Genomic DNA, 23336 nt, shown 5'->3' with positions numbered 1-23336 from the left:
TGAAATGGGGTTGGCAAACTGGGTCATCTTGCCACCTTTTTTGTATGATTTTTGAGGTGTTGTTCACATTTTTTAAATGGGGAAAAATCAAAATAGCTTATGGAATATGAAACGTGAAATCTAACTTTGTGTCCAGTTTTATTGGGACACTGCCATGTTCATTTATTTATGGATTGACTGACTCTGGCACTGCAAGAGTAGAGATGAGTGTGACAGACCTTTAGGGTCTGCAAATCTTAAAATAAATGTGTGGACATTTAAAAGAAAAGAAAAAAGTTGTTTCTGATTAATAGGATTTCAAGTAACCATATAAGGGAGAGTATTTTGATCAGTTGTATATACATGGGGAATGGTACTTGTCTTAATTTGAAGGAGCAGACAAAAGTAAGCCAAAATACTGTACTTCTTGATCCCAGTTTAGCCAGAAGAATTTTTTCAGGATATTTATGATAAACATTATAAGAACTCTTTGATAGATCATTTATTTTCAGCCCATGGGAGGAAAAGGTCCTTTAATTCTTTAACCAATGAAAGATGAGTGGGCCCTAATTATCTTCATCTATCTTTTTAGTTATTGCCATTGGGCAGTTGTTGCTGGTGTAGATAATTAATGGAAAACTTTCCCAAAGACATGGTTTGCCGCTGATTTTTCATCTCTATTCTCAACAAGTCATTAACTTGAGTTTATCAAAATATGTAATAAAAGTGGTAGGAATTATATTTCATGTAATAGACATTTAAAAATTAGGCTTATTAATTTTAATGTTATTTATATTACTACCTTGCTCTATATTAGATTGATCAATTATTTTTAAATGCTTTATTCTTAGACTATTTTTCATTATGAAAGCAACATAATCTAATTATTTTAACAATTATAAAACAGACACAAAAAATGAAAATCCGTATGCTCTAATATAATCACTTTTAGTATTTTTATTTCCATGTATTATTTTTATTTGTATATATTACTTAGCCATAATCACTGTGCAGGTAAAATTTTATATCCTAATTATTTTAAATTGGTAACATAAATTTATTATTAGTATGTAGTTTTCATAAACATTATTTTTAATAGCTGCATAATATTTCTGTTAGAAGTCATCACAGTTAACCATGTCACAACCTCTTCCTCATATAATCTTTAACTTAATGACATCCTTAATATTTAAACCAGAAACCAGGAGCTTGCCTGACTCCTTTCTCACCTACCTCTACCCTTCCCAAATTAAATCAATGATAAAACTCTCAATATTCTGTTTTCTCAACATAAGGTGAATATATCCACCTCTTTTCATCCCCGCTGCTGCTAATATTTCAATTAAAGCTACTGTTTTCTCTAGTATGAATTATTATAACAGTCTTTTGACTAAGTTTTCTGCTTTCTGTCTAGCCCGTCTCAAATCCAATACCTACCCTGCATCCAGGGTAATTCGTTTAAATGACAAATCTGAGCAGGACGTTTCATGCTTAAAATGCTTAACCATCTCCCCAGTACTCTTGGGGTAAAGTTCTAGCTCGTTCGTATGTCACACAAGACCTCCCCTGATCTGTACCCTGATACTGCTTTAATCTCATTCCATCATTCTATTCTTCTACTGTGGGCTGTGGTCATAATAAAATGTTATTCAATCATCAAAATGAGTCCTTGTGACCCTGGGCATGTTATTTAGTCTATTTGAATTACTTCCTTGTTCTCCTGTCCACCTTTATTTCTAGCAACTGATTATTCTTTAAGATTAATTTGAAATATCATTTCAAGCCTTTGCTCACATGCAAGGATGAATGAGAATCTCCTTCTTTGGGCTTTTTAAAAGCCTGTACTTATCTCATTGCTAGCCCTTACCATACACTATTATCCTTACCTATTGATAAATGTGTCTTCCATAAACAACAATGAACTAATCAGGGTCTGAGATGCCATTTTGTCCATCTTTGTTTGTTTTTATTCTTGCATTAAGATATAATTGATATATAACCTTGAGTACTTGTCAGGTGTGCAGTGTGTTGCTTTGATACACTTCGATATTGCAAAATGATTACCACAGGGACTTTCCAACACCTCCATCAACTGACATCATTATCATTTGTGGTAATAACATGTAAGATCTAGTCTCTTAGCAACTTTCAAGTATATAATACAGTATTATTAACTATAATCATGCTACTGTACATTAAATCCGCAGAACTTTTTCAAATCTTGGAACTGGAAGTTTGCCCTCATCCCCATCCTCAGCCCCTTGCAACAACCATTCCACTCTCTGTTTCTATGAATCTCTAGAGAAGAATCTGTTTCATACCTTTCTCTTAGCTTCTGGTATTGCTAGCAATCTTTGATATTCCTTGCCTTGTAGATTCGTTGCTTCAATCAATGCCTCCATGATCCCATGGCATTCTCCCTGTGTCTCTGTGGCTCTTTTCTTCTTTCATATGAAGATATCAGTCGTATTAGATTAAGGGTCCACCCTTCTCCAATATCATTTTATCTTAACTTAATCTCATCTTAATTACATATACTAGGGCCTATTTCCATAAATGGTTACATTCTGAGGTTCCAGTTAGAAGTTTTGGGGAAACATTATTCAATCCAGTAAAGTTTATTAGTTATCATTGTTGTTACTAATTGCGGATTGCTATGAATGAAGAAGAGAAGAAATAATTATGAATGAAACATTTTAAATGTAGTTGTAAGGAAGAATATTTAACATATTCACACAGTTATTATCCTGAACTAATCATTTATCCTTAAAAAAAAATTAAGGAACACCACATTTTTGAACAAAATTGTCTAACATTCCAAATTGGTGTACTCCAAATTAATGAGGTTTAACTGGATTTATTTTCAAAGCTCATTTAATCTTAATGTCCTTTAGTAATTAACCTTATTCATTTTTAATAGCTTTATTGAGTTATAATTGATGTACAAATAACCTCACATATTTAATGTGTATAGTTTGATAAATGTGGGCTTACGCAAACGCCTGTTATACCATCATTGCAATCAAGAAAATAGACATATTCAACATGTTCCAACACTTTCTTGTTTCCCTTGTTGTTGTTTTGAGGTGCTTTTTGTTTTTGTTTTTTTGTATGGTAAGAACATTTAACATGAAATCTACCTTTCTAATAAATTTTGAAGTGCACAATACCATATTTTTACCTAACTCCTACAACTCAACAACAACAAAACAAATAATCCAACTGAAAATGGGTAAACAGCTTGAACAGATATTTCTCCACAGACATACTAATCGCCAACAGCTATTCGAAAAAGTGCTCAAAATTACTAATCCTCAAGAAAATGTAAATCAAAATCAGAATGAGATACCACCTCAGACCAGTTAAAATAGCCATTACCAAGAAAAAAAAAGGTAAAAATTGTTGGTGAGGATGTTTAGAAATTGCAACCTTATACAAGATTGGTGAGAATGTAAAATGATGCAGCAACTATTGAAAACAGTATGGAGGTTCCCTACAAAATTAAAAATAGGACTACCATATAACCCAGCTATCCCACTTCTGGGTATGCATCCAAAAGAATTAAAATTAGGATCTTGAAGAAATATCTGTACTCCAATGTTGATTGTAGCATTATTAACAATAGCCAAGATATAAAAGGAACACAAATGTGTATTGACGAATGGATAAAGGAAATGGGGTATATACATACAGTAGAATATAATTCAGCAATGAGAAAGAAGGAAATCCTTGCATTTGGACAACATGGATGAACTTGGAGGACATTATGCTAAGTGAAATAAGCTAGTTACAGGACAAATATTGCATGACTCTACTTATATAAGACATCTAAAATAGTCAAACTCATAGAAGCAAAGAATACAATAGGCTGCCAGAGGCTGGGGCAGGGGAAATGGGGAGTTGTTCAAAAGTTACAAAGTTTCATTTATGCAAGATGAATAAGCAATAGTGAACCTTATTCTTTATTTCCATGTAATTGAAGGAATAGAGGTTGACAATTGTATGAGATTTGATTTAACTGGGGGAAAATGGAGGACAAATTTATGGTTTCCAGCAAATACTTTTTCTCTGATTCATGGGGGGGAAAAAAAAAAGCTTCCAGAGTCATTTCTTTTTCCACTAACTTTGAAGAAAAAAAATGTGCCTTTGGGACCATCATTTCCAAACTTTTTCACATGCAAGAATATTAATAAATAAACTAATGTTTACCATTAAAGAAAACTCAAGAGAAATGGAAGGGAGAAAGGAAGGAAGGAAAAGGAAGAAGGAAGGGAGCAAGTAAAGGAAATAAGGGGGAAAAAAAGAAAAACAAAATAAATAGTAACTTTGGAACTTGCCTAATCATACCACGTTTGTTGACTCCCAGATGCATATAATTGTTCTTTGATCTCTAACACTGTAGTGACTCTCAAAAGAGCCACCAAATAAAATATTTACTTATTTCCAGTTACTGTTATTAATAATTATTTGCCAAGTGCTCTTTTTAAATTTGATTCAGATTTATTTTTTTTAAGAAAGATGATTCTACCCAACCCCAGATTTTTCCATTAAAAATGAGTGTGTATGTTTATGTGTGATATTTTTTAAAAATGTAACTATGCTGGATTAAAAAAACAACAACAAAGAAATGGCAGTATCTATCACAAGAATAATTATATGTGTATGTATTTATTTGTTAAATAATATTTTATTTATTTATTTATTTAAGGAATATTTTAAAGAAACAGTATTTTACAGGAATCATCAAAGAAGAGTTTTAGGGAATTTTAGAATACTTCCAAAATTTAGTGGTATCAAATAATCATCAGGCCAGCACTATTTCAATCAATGACAACTTTGAAAATTATGAATCTTTAGGAACTCATAAAATATAATTATGAAAAATGTTATATAAATTACATGAATGTACTCTTTTAAAAGATTTGGGGAAATAATCAACTGTTAGGCACAAGGAAAAATATCTAATGGTTTCTGAACAGTTGAAAATTGATTATACTTGTATCATCCCCACAAAATAATCCTAAATGTTTCCATGCATATAGCTCTGGGGTTGGCATAAAATAAAGTCATTTATATAATAAAAGTTTACAACATAATACAAAACAAATTGTTGCGACCATAAGTAAAGTATAACCAAGTATATACAAATATGAAAAAGATAGAAATCGAAACTCCACTATAAATTAAAAGTTAGTATTAATCGGTCAAATAGGTAACATCTATGTCATACTTACCTCTTTTCTACTAGCTCTGGAGTCCTCAGTTCCCCAGAAAGTCACTTTCTTTGACTTAGTTCTTCCTGGTTCTCTTACCATTGATAATCAGAGAGAGTGAGTAACCAAAAATAATCATCTCCACATATACGTATGTAACATTCAGCAACATGATGCCTAAGTGTCCCTCTGAGTCCCTGAAATAGTATTTCAGTTCTCTGTTCTATTCAGCTGACAGGAAAATCAGTGTGTGCCGTGTGTTGACCATTGGTCATACAAAGTATTGCCAGGGTAGAGTTTTTCCTGCTTATGCTGAATCCCTTGACTAAGGCATCCTCTGTAGATGGGTTTCTGCTTGATATCTACTGCCTGTATTTTATTTAGGTATACTGACTGGTTCCCGTTCTCATCCCAGGGCCAGTAAATTACTTTTATTTGGCAAATACAATGCCCAGGGTATCATGTCCCTAATCCAAGCAGTGATGCCATGAAATGGCGTGTTGTGGCTCTTGCCAGCTTGTCTCCCTGAATTCTTTCCTGCTTAACATAATTGGAGAAGAGAAAGAACCTGACTGAAAATGACAGTGATGGACCAAATAAAAAAACATGAGGCCTGGAAACTTTCAGTGAAAAAAGAACAGTCTAAGCCACCAATTGAAGTTTATTCTAATCTGGGCTAGCTTCACCATCCACGAGATCAGATGGAAGTTAAACATCCAGTCATATAGGCAGAAGCAATCATTTAGGAGTGCAATTCCTGTAGCAAAAAGATCCAACTGGGGCTTATTGGATCTGTGTCCAACCCTGGGAAATGAGATTGGTAAGTGGCCTGATCCCTCAGAAAATTAGAATAAACAGTCAAAGTTAGGAACTAGTCCCAGCCAGAGATTTCTTCAGAAGGAATCAAGAACATGAGACTTGGACTTAAGGTTATCCAACCTAATTTACATTAACAAAGAGAATCTGAGTTTAAATATTTCACATGCACTAGAATGGAAACAACAGTGTACAGATCTCACTAACGAAAATGATTCTTCTAGTATAGCTCAGACAAGTCTCTCCCAACTCATTTTGAGTCTTTGGTCTAGTATCTCCACAATCTGATATTTCCAAGACTTAAAAGCATACAGGTACCAAATGAATGTTAAAGATAGCAAGTAATGTATGGAGTACAGTTGAATGGTACTGCTGCCTAAAAAGTTTGTACTCAAGATGTTATTTGAAGGATAAATCTGAAAAGTGAGGTAGAACGATCAGGGTACTCTATGCAGAAGGCAGATGATAACCCACGGCCCAGAGACAGGAGAAATTGTCCTCTCATTTTTGGGAGACAAGAAGCCAACTGCTCACTATTAGGTCTACATATGCTTGTGTGTTTAGATGATACAGTCCTGATGAACAAGCATTCATTAGTATATAATCTGGGAAATTCTCTGGAAAGAGGTGGATTTATAAAAGATCAACTAATTTTTTTTTGTATTTAACTATAGCCTGTCTACTATACACAATCAAAATGCAATGAAGGACAGATTTTTTTTTAAATATGTAGATAAGAGGCAGAATGCATTTGTTTTGCTTGAATTATAAAGCTTAAAATTCAATTTTCCACTTGACGTTTTTATGATACTGTTGAACAGTGGGAAAAGGCAATGTTTAGTAAATTCAAGTGGGAAAATTGAAAAAGAAAAATTCTATTCACGTGCTAATTCCTAGGGCATATAAAATTGCATTAATGACATAGTTAGTCCCACTTTCTTATCCTAAACTAAAAATGAAGTCATCATTTCTTATTTTCCCAAAAAATAGAAATTGTTCATAAGTACCTATAATTTCAAAGTCAAACTCTTCTCACGTAATAATGTAGTCAAACACCTTGAAGACATGAATGACACATAACTCTTATAACTTATAAAGTATATAAATTATATTGCTCTCATAAAGTGTCGCCATGCAGCAGCCTACCTGTCTGTCTCCTTGTACCTGCCACGAAAGAAAGGAGGGTCTGTGAGACCGATCCTTTCAGGGATTTTACTTCACCTTTGTATTTACACCTTATGTCTCCCTGTTTGGCCCCAAAAATATGGCTGGTAATGACGCGTAAGATTCCCCACGGGCAGGGGGCGGTTGGGGAACAACTCAAGCCAGGCGCAGTCCAGTGGGGACCAACAGGAGAACCCAAGGGGTTCATAGAGGTGGGCACAGCCCCCCACCTTCTCCAGGCTAAGGAAAACCTCTGCCTCTGTGGCTGCATTCCTTCCCATAACTTGCAAGGGAAGTGATTCAATGATGTGCTCTCCATCTATTCATATGCATAAAGGTTTTGTCCCTTGGGGAAGTACAGACATTCTGAGACTTATGGTTCAGCTGCCTGCAGGCAAGGGCGATTGGCTTAAATCAGTTTCCTATTATAATGTATAGGATTCACAGATCTTGAGATTGACAAGCTTTATCTCCTTTACCTCGCCACCTAACTAATGAAAGCTAATGCGTTGGCCCTATTAGGTGGTTAGGCATGCTCAGTCCTTGAGGCTGCTTGTCCCTTGGCCCCACTTCACTCTATTCATGGCTACTGTCTTTTCTTAACCCTGCGCTGCCCTCTTCACTCCCCACAACCCTCGTCGCAGGGGACACAACAATAAAGATAAAGGCTAGTTAGGCTGTTGCCTTTATAATGTGCTCAAATATTACTATAGCAACTCTTTTATTCACATCAACAAAGATGTTCCCTCACAATTCTCAGATAGTTGAAATAAGGGAGAAAATGAAGCAAGTGGAAGATCATTTAGAACTCTTTAGTAGTCAGTATTATTCCTTTGCCAGATAGTCAATAAATATCCTTAACATAATAATTTATTCATCCACAGTCATGTGTTATAGCTACTGGAATTATTTTTGCTCTAATGATGTGAATTATATAGCAGCTGTACTAAATTAATCTCAGAAATTTATTTTTTCCACTCATCCAGTTCCCATAGAGAAAAGAGATCTGACCAAACAATACAACATTAAAAATTGAATGATAAATGACAAATTCTAGAGTAGTAAAAAGAACATAGTTTCTACAACCAGACGTACCTGGGTCTTAATCATGCATCCACAAATTGCTACATCAGTTATTCTGTACATGTCATTCAAGTTATCTAGACCTCAGTTTTCTACAACTTTAGAATGTCAATAAAATTATCTATTTAGTAAAATGATTGTGAGGATTTCATATAGTTTATGTGACAACCAGCATACTGGTTGGAATGTAGTAGAAGTACAACAAATTTTAGTTAATACTATTATTATCATAGATTTTCAAGGAGAATATGTATCTAGAAGAATAATTGCTTTAAATAAAGAATGGTAAAGTTAGACACTATCTTATTCTGGAGATTATAATTTGATTAAGAGTAAAATATTACCTAAGCCTAGTTGAAATCATCACATGTTGGTAATTCCACACTGCAGCCCTTGCTAACACTGAATTCCCCTAAAAATTGTGTGTCTACCTGAAAATATATTACATTAGGTTGGTGCAAAAGTAATTGTGGTTTAAAAGTAATTAAAAAGAATTGCAAAAACTGCAATTACTTTTGCACCAACCTAATATACAATAAGTGTGTGTATATGTATGTACACTCATTTATCTGTGTGCAGATACATACCTACATTATGTATAAAAATATGCATATATTTGTGTGCAAGCATTTATACATGCATGACACATGTTTATGGTTGTGTGTGTATTATATAAATGTATATATGTCACATATGTGTATTTGTGTGCTATGTACACACACACACACACACACACACACCAGGTGATGTTACAATTCTTTAAAAGAGCTCTCCGAAGCTTTGACCACAGAGTAACTCTAGTGGAAGGTCATCCAGCACTAGCACTGTTCCACAGAGAAATTTCACTGCCAGCACATCTCTTCCCATAGACATAATACCAAGACTTCAGAGAAACAAACTGCATGCCTCTGGAAGAGTTGTCCAATGTCTTGTAACAAGTGAACACAAAAATGTTCCTATCACAATAGCCACAGATGAACTAGTAGTCATATTAAAGAAGAATTCAGTTTTGAGCTCAGGATGATAAGCTGTTGAATCTATTGTGGGAGTAGTAGATTAATTCAAGTAGTAGATTAATTAATTCTGTTAATTCAAGAAACCATTGGACCCCATTCAATAAGAAAGAGAAATGTCTTTCTTTTTTTCAGGTTTACTTTTCTTTCGTGATTAAATCAAATATGTTTATTCACTGAATCCATAAGAGTGAGCTCATCCTTACATATACCATCAGGTGAAAATGAGTCTAAATGAAGTCCATCACAAGAAGTGAATCCAGAAATCAATGGAAAAAAATAGTCGATATCCTCCTAGTCTAGAATAGCAATTTAATTCAAACACCTTCATAGATCAGACATTACAATAGAAAACACTGTTGTGAATGAAAATACAAGTTCCAAAGGTATGAAAGATAGACCTCTCCCTTGTATATCTTTCAGTTTAAAACATGCTTTTAGAGTGTCCAGCACATGGCAAGACCTTAGCAATATATGTGACTCAGCGGCACTAGTATTTGGATACTAGTTACCTGTTATTTTCCTACTGCTTCATGTATTTCCTCTACGTGATTGAACTTTAGGGAAAGATAAGTAAATCTTAACTGAAATTTATATTCGTTTTCTTTTCCCTGACTTTTAATTTTATCCTTACAAGAAATATTATTTCTAAATAGTTCTAGTGTGTTTTTAAGAGTTTCTAATTCTGTATTTGAAGGTGTCCAAAACCATTTGAATGTCAATTTAAACGAGACACGCTGGAGAAAGGCCAAAGGATGTCTGTACATCGCAAGTAGATAATGGAAGCTTTGAGAGTTTCTTTGAAATGAGCATCATATGCTTATTCTCCATTTTCTAAAAATGTAATCTGCAATGAAAACCTTTAAGAAAGGCTTTAAAACAGTACTATGAATGGGTAGTTGGTCTGGGTTAACTATTCAGTACAGTCCCTAAAATGCATTTTTCTTGACACAGCGGAACGGCACTTATTTTGTGAGAGAATCCAAGAGGTCAAATTCATTACTGCAAAATGGAATCTAAAATAGAAGCTCTATTATCAGTCACTGCTCTAGTGATTCATGGCATGGTTCAGACTGCTACCAGCGCTCCCAAATGAAGCAGAAGTTAGACAGTCACCTCTATAACATGATGAGTAAAATATATCCCACAGTATTTCAGAGTTACCAAGCAGCAGCTGACAAGGTCCACAGGAATACTAACGTAGAACCATTTGTAAAGATTTTCAAAAGGATCCTCCATTAACTCATGGGGATTTTTCTATCTAGGAAAAGCATTCTGGACGACATGATAAATGTTACTTAGATGTAGTTTCAATAGACAAGAAATGTCATGAAAGGCTCCATCTTGCAGCAATAGTATGAGGTTACACCATCATGTACTCTCCCAAAAAAAGTCTGATCGTTTTCAAAAGGAGCTGCTTCTGGAGGCCTAAGCACAAGATGCACCCTGCTACATCTATGAGTACAGAATCCCCAAGGACAGGAGAGGCCCAGGCCTTCACAGTCTCCTGATTATATGAGCATGTAAAGGCCTTAAGACCCATGCTCATGGGTGATCTATTACAAAAGTTCTAAAAGCACACTTATTCCTGTGTTCAATATGGTAACCTGTGATAATTACTTTGGAACACTTCAACAAATAATCGAAAAGTTCTAAACACTGAAAGAAAAATAATAGTACCAATAGTCATTGTTTTCAGAGTGGCTGTTACCTGTCAGGCAGTTTACATACATTCTTTCAAAAATGAGTGTATGTTTCTCACATGTTACAGATGAAAAAATATAAAGCAATTTGTTTAAGCTTCCTCTGAAACATGATTTGAAGCCAGGTCTCTTGTGCCATGAGCCTTTCCACTACATAATACAGTTGCCAGGAATATTTGGCCTTTACAAGAGAAATATATATATATATATACATATATATATATATATGGAAAGAAGGGAGGGAGGGAGCGAGGGGGGCAGAGAGAGAGAGACAGAGAGACAGAGAGACAGAGACAGAGAGAGAGAGACAGAGAGGGAGAGAGAGAGAGAGAGAGACAGAGAGAGAGAGAGAGAGAATTGGAGGAAAGAAAGAAGGAAGATAAGGAAATAACAAAATTAAAAAAAAAGAAACTGCATTTGTGTTTGAAGTCAATACAAAAACAACTTAGATGTATATCATAAGATTTAGCTTCTAATGTGGAAAAAAAAATAGTGTAACCCAGAAAACTAGACAGACATTTAGGTAATACTAAGTATATAGATATAATAACGATAAAAATAACATTTATTGAGTCCTGTGTGCTACATCCCTGGGGGAGGGACTTTATTAAAACTATACATTATTCCATTTTACTTATAAATCAACCCTATGAGCTAAGTACTATATATTGGAACATTCATTTTACAGATGAAGCAACTGAGGCAGAGGGATCTGAAAAAACTTTGTGAAAGTTACATCGCTAGTTAGTGGCAGATCCAGGATTTGAAACAACCCAGGCAGTTTGACACAGTGTTCTCAAAATACTAGTCTGGCAGTCCACATCATTTGTTCTATCACTGTAATATTTCCATTTACTCAAGATTAAAAAGATGTCATTAGATTTAAGGAGGTAAATAACATTTAAACAATGACTCTGACTCTTTCCCGCCCGCCCCACAATAATTATTATCTTGCTTTTCACTCTATCAACAGAGATTATCCGTGCTTTATTATCTAGCTATCTAATGAGCAAGATTTAAATAAAACTTGGTGGGGTCGGGGGGCTGGCAAATGCTTTCTCCCTCTTATTCTCTTACTTCAATTGAAAGCTAGTTTACCATATCCACATAGGAACCTTAACACAAAAAGTTCATTTTAATTCAACAGGTTAGTAAGTAGTACAGTGCAACACAAACCATATTTCCACAATGTTCTCTGAAGTGGAGCCATTCACAGATTGCCTGTGTGATTCAAAGCATGACAGTGTTGACCATTCTTATCCATTTACGTAGATCGGTGTTTAACACTCAACGCAAGAGCTACAGTGTAGAGGTTGGATATCCCTAATTTCCAATTTGTTTGTTTTTGTTTATTTCAGCAAATTTAGGGCAAAGTATGAGGGAGAACTATTTGCAGCTAGGCAATACCTTCCATTTTGCTACACAATTTTGAACATGATAGAGTAAGTGGGACTTTGAAGGTGTCCTCCTCATGGGAGAAAAGCAGCAGAGACCCAGCTCCTTCACTGAGACCAGTGGCCTGGCAACTTCAGACTCTACTTTGGAAGTAGATAAGACTTTGTGAAGATTCCAGAACTCTCCTATGCTTTTCCTCCTATCTACACTTCTTGTGAAGAGAGAAAAGACTCTAGTATTGAAAAGTGCTTTGAAAGTATATTTATAGCATATCACTGAACGACTTCAAAGGGAAAGTAACTCCATTTATATTTTAAAAGCAGAAACTTCTTCAACACAGTCAATTCAATGAATACAGAAAAAAGTTGTCCTCTTCTCTTTAGTGAAACTTGGAACATAAGATATATGTTTATCTTTAATGCATACATACTTTGTCATAGTAGTCAGCCTTTGCCATAACCTATAAACCCCATTTATAGTCTAGAAACTCTTTTCACTTTTTTGTTTCTGTGTTTCTTTTTATTTTTTTTGGTTTGCCTTATTCTCAGAATTATAATTGTATCATATTTCACTATCATTAAGGGATCAAGAAGGTTGCAATGTATTTAATTAATAATTATTTTCTTCAAAAATAATTTAACATGGTAGTGCATTTTTATAATGCTAGTCCCCAAAGGAGAGATTTCATATAATAATACTTTATGCAATTACCCTAACTTGATCCGACCATAAGAACCAACATCCCATCACAGATGGCCATTATGAAAAGAAGCAAGTGTTTGGGAGTACATGTCTATATGTCATTCATGTCCCCTTCCAAAGTTTGCAAGCCCTGCCCCACTGCCCCACACACGTCTGAAGCTGCCATGCATATAGTTAGTAAGCAAGTGACATAAGCCCACCAATCAAGTGTTATCACCCAAACTTTGAAGCAAGAGAGAGTGAAACAAAGGGGTGGTGGAATACCTGGAGGTAGTGATATTATCCGGGTTCCGGAGCTAGTGGTGTTGATGGCACAAGCTTCCTTGACTAATACGCAGTCATGGCCCCAGGGTGACTACCCCATGCAATTTCTGGGGCATATTTTTTTCTAGCTGCATAGTACTCAATCTAGGTCTCCATCCTTCCTATTGATCCTATACCACTATTCTCTTAATAAAATTTTTTTGTTAAGTCATCCAGAGGGTTTGTTTGTTTGCTTTTGTTTGTTTGTTTTATTAAACAACTCAAAACTCTGCTTGTCACACAGAAAAACTGTTTTTGGCTCTATTGAGGAACCGTGTCTGTGTTCCTCAATCCATTTTGTGAGCTTTTGATTTCTCAGGTTTTAAAACACTTACAAATTAGACAGAAAATGTAAATTGCCACTTTGTAGGACACTTCAAGTACATCTCATCTTGAGCATTTAAGAATAGAAAATAAAACAAGACCTAAAATTACTGATATCAGATATCATATGTAAGAAAGAGATAAAAAGGGAAGTCATTATCTTAGAAAATACTCTTTAAACGGTCTTAATCAAAAGTTAAATACAAAATGTCTTATGAGAATTTTCCTCACATGAAGAAAAAGCAGCTTTGACTCTATAGCTCATCTCCTGTCTGATTGAATACCCCATATAGGAGAATATTTCAACCCATATATGTTTTAAAAATCGTAACAAAGTGAAAGTGGAAAAATAAATGAAAAAAGATCCATCACTGTAATTTTATCTGGATATATAATGCTTACATCATACCAAAAAAGGCATGTTTTTAGATCTGAGTATACAATCCACCTACTTAAACAAATTTCTTAGCTTCATTTATGTCTAATACCATGATGCTGAAATTTTCGTCAAAACCACATTACTTTTTCATGAAATGGCCTTCAATATTCTTCAGATTTGCATTTTACGGCTAAAAAATTTGAAATCTTAGGCATCTTCAAAAATTTGAGGATATACAAATTAGTGTACTGATAATTGCCCTTTGAAAATAAAAATAAATCCACAGTATGACAACGGTATTTGGTGGAAGGCACAACTAGAAATTAATGATCAGTGATGTCCAAATAAAAAAGTATGATATTTCTTTTTCCATAAAAAAGTGGTCTAAGTTACGTAAGGATTTTTATTTTCTACTTTTCTTCCAGGTGATTTTATATGAAGGTGAAGCCTAATTTACTCTATGCTATGTAAAATGTTTTCAGCAGATGTTCTTAATCAACTTCTTTCAGGCTATATCTACCCAGGATGAGACATCTGTATTATTATTATTTTCTTAATTAACCCTCTAGGCACTTCCAGGTTAACAAGTATGTAGGATTCTGCTAATAAAATATTTGAGGAAAATTAGTCTCGAAGGAACTTAAAGCTCACTGCCTGGTACTATGTATTTATTTAAATGGACAAGGGAAACCAGAAAACAGGGGGCTTCAGCAGTGATCATTCCAAATTAGCAGAGAGCTTAATCTATTCTAACTGCCCTAGATAATGTTTCTTTATTAGCAATGGTGTATGCCAGAGAATTCTCAGTAACACTCTTCTCTCTCATGCTCCTGGATAGATACAGAGGGGGAAAGGTTTGGACTCTCACCTCCTCAATCGATGTATCAATAAATATCAATGGCTATTTTAAATATATGTACATTAAAAAGAAAAAAAAGAACAATTTTGTGGCCATGAAGGCTGGAAATCTAGGGTGGAGAAAGAAGTGAGGAGAAAGAGGGGAACATAGGTTGAGAGGAAAAGGAAAGATGGATTTGTAACCTCAAGCTACTCTCCCGGCCATCTCCTGATTATGTGGCTGTGAAGCTTCTAATCATGAAAGATAAATTTAGATTTAACTTCAGAGAGTGATAAATAAAAACAGTTTGTACTCTCCCAATTAACTTCTATCTAAAATTTTTGATATGATAAACAGTAAACCCCTGCTTGCATTGCCATCTGCAAATTAAATGAATTAGAAATACTACAGTTTTCTTAAATGATTGATGCAAATAATTCTCAAGATAACTTTCCTTGTTCATGGATCGTATGAGAAATGACCAAAGCTCTGTGAAAAGTCCTCATAAGCAGTAATCACATCTTTGCTAAAACCCCCTGATTCCTACAAAGGAAAAACAAAATAGTTTGAAATGTAATATCATGATGTTACTTGACTGAGAAGCATACATACACATCCACAGGGACTGTTCATAGGTTGTTTGGAGTACTTGTGTTTACTAAATATTTGTGTTAAGTGTTACTGGTTTGAGCTTAGTTGAGATAAGTTCCTAAATGAAACATTTAAATGACAAAACATGATGTAAATGACTTCTCTTTCTCATAGGAATACATCTTGCATATTACTGAGGATTTTCAGTCATATCTTTGCACTAGAAAGATTAATATACGTGCATCTTTGATAACTGATTTCCAGACAAGCCCACTGACAGCTTATAAAATCCTGTACAGATACATCCATTTTTTTCTATGAAACGGATGTGTTTCTTTTTTACATCTATTACTCAATAATAAGGGCTATACAATTTGCCATATCAGACTTCTTCTGCATCACAAAGACTCTAGTTACTTCCTTAAAACAAAATGTTTCATAGATGAACAGTGCTCTCCTGTGATCAAAGAAAGGAACTGCTTGCATAGTAAAACGTAATTACTGTCTTTTTTCTGCCAGTGTTTCAACTCCTATAGTTATTAGCAGGATTATCTTCTATGTGTATTATGTCCATTATCTCTCTGAGGAATGCCTTTTTTCCTTTCCAAAGAGAATATGTTACTATACTAGTTATCGTCTTCACATATTTACAACTGAAGTTCTTCTAGCTCATTTTTACCCTTGTTTGAGTCATAGTAGAAAAGCCAGCTTGTGAAAAGAATAAATCTTCCTAGAATTAATCACATAAGTGTTGGCCAATTGAAAAGTGTGCTGCTTGCAAAATTGTTCCATATAAGCCAACATGCTTGTGTTAAATTAGAAACTTGAATTCCTCAGTTTCGTCAGCCCTTGTCTTTTATCACAAAGTAAGAAATATTTCTGCCATATCTTTAGGAAAAAAGCTTCTGAGAATGTTTGCCCTTTTCAATGCCTACAATTTACAAAGCATCAAATAGTAGTTATTGACAAATGATTCCTGTTTCTATTAAGAAATAGAGGTTTGGGCTTCCACCAATCTTATTTTATATTCATGAGAATTTCCTGAGGTTTCTGCTAAACCACCATAATTTCCACTGACGCATTTATCTAACAGTTGATGTCATTTTGGTGAGAAAAGGAGGGCAGCTGGGAAACGTGTTCCCTGTGAACACTGATCCAGACCATACCGCGAAGAGGTCAGTCAGAGCAGCTTCTTTGGGGAGAGGAAGCCCAGTTGCTACAAAATTAGACTCTGCCACCTAGATCAATGTCTTACAGAAAAGATAAAAATATGTGTCCCTCCTAAAATGGTAGACATGTAGCTGTCACAGAAAACATAGTGCAGAATTTCTAAGACACTCTTCTATTATACTGAAATTGATACAAAGCTAATTATTATATTTCTGGATTATGTATAGATGATACACATATACATAAAAATGTATAAATAATATAAATATTCGTTGTGGTGAATTTGGTATATACCAGCTATGGATGCATTTGGGTCCTGCTTACCGCAGCTGGTGACAATCAGAACTGGCAGCCACTAGAGCGACCACCTGCCACACACCTGCCAGAGCCACTGCTGATAGTGCTAAGAGCAGTGAAACAAGGGATCAATTTCTCCGGAGAGAATAAATAAGACTCTAGGGAAAGAAACAATCTCAGGGAGGCACACAAGAATTTGACTTGTGTACTCGAGTGTAGATCATGTTACTTGAGCAAAGAGAACACCAATATCTAGGGAAAGAGCTTACCAAATGCATAAACGTTCAACAATTAAATCAACAGCCCATTGAAACAATGTGCTACCTAAGATTTTTAGGAAGACAAAGAGGATGAATCATCCACTTTACTTGTCATGAAACTGCAAGGTAGCAAAGTCTCAGGTAGCTTCGGGGATGGTGAAATTAGGGTGAGGGTTCCATGGGAGTGGAACAGTGCGGCACAGAAAATAATACGTCGTTTTCTCACGATAAATTTTTTTCAAGTAGTGAAAACAAAACAAATCAAAACAAAACCTAGAAAATGTTTTCCAGAAAAGAGAAATGCATCTAACCAATCCTGTATATAGTGGAAAACTGCACATCTTACTCCTCTCCACACTTTTGGGAATTAAAAACCCATCCCAATATATACCTACTTCAAGTTGCCTTATATTAATCTACTACTTTTCTGCTGGATTGACTTCCCCTTCAATTATATTTGTACATTGCTACTTTGATCAAATTCAAGGTTTCCTGACCAAGTGTTATAAATAAAGAAACAATAAAAGTCTCTTACACTTCTCTTCTTCCTCAGCTGAGAAGATATGCAGGGATATTTTCTTTCAGATAGCTACTAAATTTATATTTATGTCCTTCCTCTATGTTGTCTCTTGGTTACTGAAAAGCACTGTTCATATGTTTCAGCATTCTCTGGGTAGAATCTGATGTAATTTCTGGCAGATGCTTTCACAGGGTTCCAGGCTGTTGGATTCTGGCACTAGGGGCTTGGGAGGAAGTCAAGCAGATCTGTCATAATCAGGAATTGTTGAAAGATTCTTTATACACTTCACAATAGCTATGAAGCTATTCTGTGGCACATCCTTCTTAGCTTTGGTGTCTCAACAGTCTCTTATCTGCAACTGAGTGTCCTACTGGCCCTTTCTAATCCCAAGAGCATGCTAAAATCCTAGTAACCCAGTAATTATTGGCAGCTTGACAGCTATTCAAGCATGGCTGCCACTGAGTCACATAATTGTGCATCAAAAACGCAGACGAGTTTTGAAAAGAATGCTAACATCTCTCTCAAGATATTTTTCCAACGTTTTACATGTCCAATGCTTTTTAATGTGTGTTATACAGTATTTTTTCCTCGCTTTAATTTTTATTTGATATGCAATTGGATGATTTCTTTCCATCACTTTTGTTTTCTAGCCACTGAAATGTTTTGTTCTCCAGAGATTCTCTCCATGAAACTTAGTTTGAAAATATGATATATAAAGCAATCACAGTTTTCCTGGGTTTAGGAAAAGTCACTTGGAAAGTTCATCATGGTTATTCAACTTCATAAGTAATTAACAAGTTGATATCTGGTACAGACTACAGAGTTTTAAAATAACATTATGCAGAACCAAAATGTTCCTGTTGTCACTTACTGTACTAAAAACAAAAGATAGCAGGCTGTATTGTTCCTAAAGGTTGTCAGAATTTTTCAATTGATCTTAAACATGTTTTTTTTTTTCAGTAAATTTTCTGGAGTGACAAATTGTCCCAAATCTCCTTTTAATAAGAATGACCTTGTTCATTAGCTTGAGGCTGAGTTTTATGTGAATGAGAACAATGTATTATTGTCCTTGGGTTCCCTCCTAAGGGATCACTTTAGATTGTATTGTAAAGCTACTTGTCTTATAAATAACTAAAGTTTTTTTTTAAATTCTCAAGTACTTTAAAGAAAGAGAGAATAGAAATCAGCTAACTGAAATAATGTTATACAAATTCAGATTTAAGTCTAGGCCTCTAGAGAAAACTGAAATGTCTTGTTTTTTCCTTCTTTAATTGACAACATTCATCAGTAAGTTGAAGCCATTTGACCAGAACTCTGAAGCAACCAATCTTCTCTCTTATATAGTATTAGGTTACTCTTTAGCAAATCAGAATAACTATACAGATGCTCCTTGACTTATGATGGGATCATATCCTGATAATCCCATAGTAAATTGAAAATATTGTAAATCGAAAATGCATTTATTTAAAGGAACAAAAACTTATAGACACAGACAATAGCTTAGTGGTTACCAGAGGGTAAGGGAGGAGGGAGGTGGTAGATGAGGGTAAAAGGGATCAAATATATAGTGATGGAAGGAGAACTGACACTGGGGGGTAGGCACACAATGTGATATACATATAGATGTATTATAGAATTGTACACTTGAAACATATGTAACTTTGCTAACAATTGTCATCCCAATAAGTTTTAATTTAAAAAAAAGTAACAAGAAAAAAATGCATTTATTACACCTAACCTACAGAGCACCATAGCCTTGCCTACCTTATACATGTTCAGAACACTTACATTACACTACAGTTTGGCAATTATCTAGAGTTTCATTTCAAGAGTAACTGTCTTCCTCTTCTTCTTCTTACCAGAAGCAAGAGACACAGATGGGCATTTAGCAGACATGCTAGGATGCAAAAACAATATCCAAAAAACGCTGGCAACATAGCACACTGTAGACTATTGGTTGTTTGCCCGCGTGACCACGTGGTTGCCTGGGAGCTTGCACTTGCTGCAGCTGTGCAGCATCACAAGAGAGTATCCTACTGCATATTGCTGGCCTGGGAAAAGATCAACATTCACAGTTCAAAGTATGGATTCTACTGAATGTATATCGCTTTCACCATCGTAAAATTCAAAAATCATAAGATGAACTGTTGTAAGTGGGGCATCATTTGTATATTATAAAACTTGACCAAACTGACTGGATTCTAATAGGTATGGAAATCTAGCCTAATGATCCTAACCACCAGCCAGAGAGCAAATTCATGCAGCTCAAGATGGAGTTCTTCACATTTTTTAACAGTTCTATTGAGGTGTATTTTATGCATCATAAAATTCATCTATTTCAAATTTACAAATCAATGGCATTTAATAACATCACTAAATGGGGCAACCATCATCATGAGTCAGTTTTAGAATATTGTCACCTCTCCCTGTGAAGATCCCTCATGCCCACTTAGAGTGAAGCCTCATTCTACCTCCAGTCCCAGGAAACCACTGATCTACTTTCTGATTCTTACAAATTTGCCTTTTGAAACATTGCATATAAATAGAATCATACAAATATGGTCTCGTGTCTGGATTATTTCACTTAGCATAGCGCTTTTGAGGTTCACCCATGATATAGCATGTGTCACAATTTCATTCCTTTTCATTGATGAATTGTATTCTGTTATATGGAGACCATATTTTGCCTATTTATTCAGCAGTGGATTGTCATTTAGGTTGAGTCCAGTTTTTGACTATTATGAGTAATGTTGCTATGAACATTTATGTGCAAGTCTTTGTGTGCACATGTGTCTTCATTTCCATTGAGTAAGTACTTTCTAAAGTGGCTGCACCATTTTACATTCCCACCAGCATTGTATTAGGTTGGTGCAAAAGTTATTGCAGTTTAAAAGGTTAGAAACAATTGCAAACGCCGCAATTACTTTTGCACCAACCTAATATAATAATTCCCATTTCTCCACATCTTTGCCAACATGTTTTATTGCCTGTCATTAACTATGGACATTCTATTGGGTTTTAAATGGTATTTCTTGTGGTTTTAATTAGCAATTCCTTAATGACTAATGATGTTGAATATTTCCCATTTGGTTACTAGCCATTCATATATTACCTTTGTTGGAATGTCTGTTCATATCATACAAGTCCTTTATCAAATATGTATTAGCAAGTATTTCCTCCTTGTTTAGTGCTTGTATTTTATTTTTTACTGTTGTCTTTTGAAGGGCAAAAATTTTAATTTTGATGGGATCTAATTTATCACTTATTCTTTTATGGGCTTGCTTTTGGTGTAGTATCAAAAAAATAATAATAATGTTTGCTTATTCCAAACCTGTTATGCCATATTAGGCCAGGAGCAGAAACCTTATCTTAAAAGCCATCTTGTCTTACTTAATCTCCTACAGGCCTGTGATCAGCTGGCCTAGGAGGGCCTGGGGATCCAGACAGCGACCTGGGGCCAGGGTGTGGAACTGGAGGGCTTGGTCATGCCCTGAAACCTTTTGTCAATGAAAAACACCCTGAAGCATTCAAAGGGGAACAGCCTCGTTTACTCCCTCCTATAAAAGTCCATACCCCTTTTGCTCAGGGAGGTTATGATCTTTTCCCTCTGCTCTAGCCTGACCTCCCGCAGCTCAAACACACCAAATAAATGCTAATAGACCAATCTTGTTCTCCCGGGACTCATTCCTCCGGCTGTGCCTAACAGAAGCCTCAAAGACTTTCTTCTATGATTTCTTCTAAATGTTTTATTGTTTTAGACCCTAAACTAAGTCTATGACTAATTTTGAGTTAATTTTTGTAACTGGTGTAAGTTGAGGGTATAAATTCCTCTTTTTGCATATGGATATCCATTAATTTGTACAATATTTGTTGAACAGGCTAAACTATCCCCACGGAATTTCTTTGGCAACTTTATTAAAAATCAATTGACTATAAGGATTTATTTCTGTACTCTCAATTCTATTCTACATATATATATATATATATATATATACCTATATATATGTATATATATAGGTATATATATATATATGTCTAACTTATGCCAGTACCGCACTGTTTTAATCACTCTAATTTTAATAATGTTTTGAAAGTGAAAAATGAAAGTCTTTCAACTCTATTCTTCTTTTTATAAGTTGCTTTAACTCTTCTAGGTGTTTGCATTTCCACATAGGATTTAGAATATGCTTGTCAATGCCTGAAAAAAAAAAGTCTGCTTGGATTTCAATAGGGATTTGTTCAATTTATAGACAATTTTTTGTTGTTGTTGGTTTTTTTTTACAGATTTTATTGGGGAAGGGAAACAGGATTTTTATTGGGGAACAGTGTGTACTTCCAGGACTTTTTTCCAAGTCAAGTTGTTGTCCTTTCGATCTTAGTTGTGGAGGGTACCATTCAGCTTCAAGTTGTTGTCCTTTCAGTCTTAGTTGTAGAGGGCGGAGCTCAGCTCCAGGTCCAGTTGCTGTTGCTAGTTGCAGCGGTCAGAGCCCACCATCCCTTGTGGGACTCGAGGAATTGAACTGGCAACCTTGTGGTTGAGAGCCCACTGGCCCATGTGGGAATCGAACCGGCAGCCTTCGGAGTTAGGAGCATGAAGCTCTAACCGTCTGAGCCACCGGGCCGGGCCTATAGATAGTTTTGAGAAGAGTTTTCATCTTACAATATTGAGTCTTCTACTACATATGAATATGAATGTCTCTCCATTATTTAGATCTTCATTTGTAATTTTTAGTATATGAGTCGTACTTTTTTTTTTTTTTTATTTATTGGGGTGACAATTCCCAGTAAAATTACATAGATCTCAGGTGTGCAACTCTGCATCACATCATCCACAAATTACATTATGTGTTCACCATCCAGAGTCAGTTCTCCTTCCATCAGAGTCATACATTTATAATTTTTTTATTCCCTTCATTAGTTTTTATTGTTGTTAATATTTATTTTTATTTATGTTTTTATTAATAGTTTAATAATATGCAACTATGGGACACCTGTCATATAGTAGGCAAAGAGTAAAAAGGTTATGGAGAGGAAACAGAGCTAGTGAGAACACTGGACATAGCAGGCAGAAGTCGTGGTCCTGGGGAAGGGCCAGATAATCACAAACATAGGTGAAGTACAAATAGGCAGTGATTAAAATGTTCAGTCCTAGACATAATATACATTAGTGATCAAAAATCAAATGTTGGAGCCAGACTTCTGGAGTTCAAACTATGGTTCTAAAACAGACTGGATTCTGGCATTGGGAAACTTATTTAACAACTCTATCTGTGTCGTCATCTGTAAAATCTATAATGTAATATTATCTGTGTATAACTCCAACTTTAGGAAATTATAAAAATCAAATGAGCTAGTTGATAGACGTTTATAGAAGTTTTAGAATGGGGCTAGGAACACACAAAAACTCAATAAACAGTTACACATGAGCACCCTAGGGGATTTCAATCAAGTAATACAATAGAATATGACTTTAGAAAGGACAATGTGAGTTTATAGCAAAGCGGGTCACATTACCCAAAGGACAACTGATTGACAACAAGACTGGGGACCCAGGACAATATGTAAGCAGTTAAATTCTTTTTCTGG

At 35.1% G+C, this 23336-nt stretch overlaps 1 pseudogene; it reads right to left on the bottom strand.

Moving 5' to 3' along the window:
• LOC117033727 (histone-lysine N-methyltransferase SETMAR-like) overlaps positions 1–2381 on the bottom strand; it is a 64720-nt pseudogene extending 62339 nt beyond the window's left edge.
• Positions 2382–23336: the final 20955 nt, after the last annotated feature.

This window comes from Rhinolophus ferrumequinum, chromosome 14 (assembly GCF_004115265.2).
Source record: "Rhinolophus ferrumequinum isolate MPI-CBG mRhiFer1 chromosome 14, mRhiFer1_v1.p, whole genome shotgun sequence".
Classification (NCBI taxonomy): domain Eukaryota; kingdom Metazoa; phylum Chordata; class Mammalia; order Chiroptera; family Rhinolophidae; genus Rhinolophus; species Rhinolophus ferrumequinum.
The sequence above is the reverse complement of the archived record's forward strand: the minus strand, read 5'-3'. Positions and strand labels throughout refer to the sequence as shown.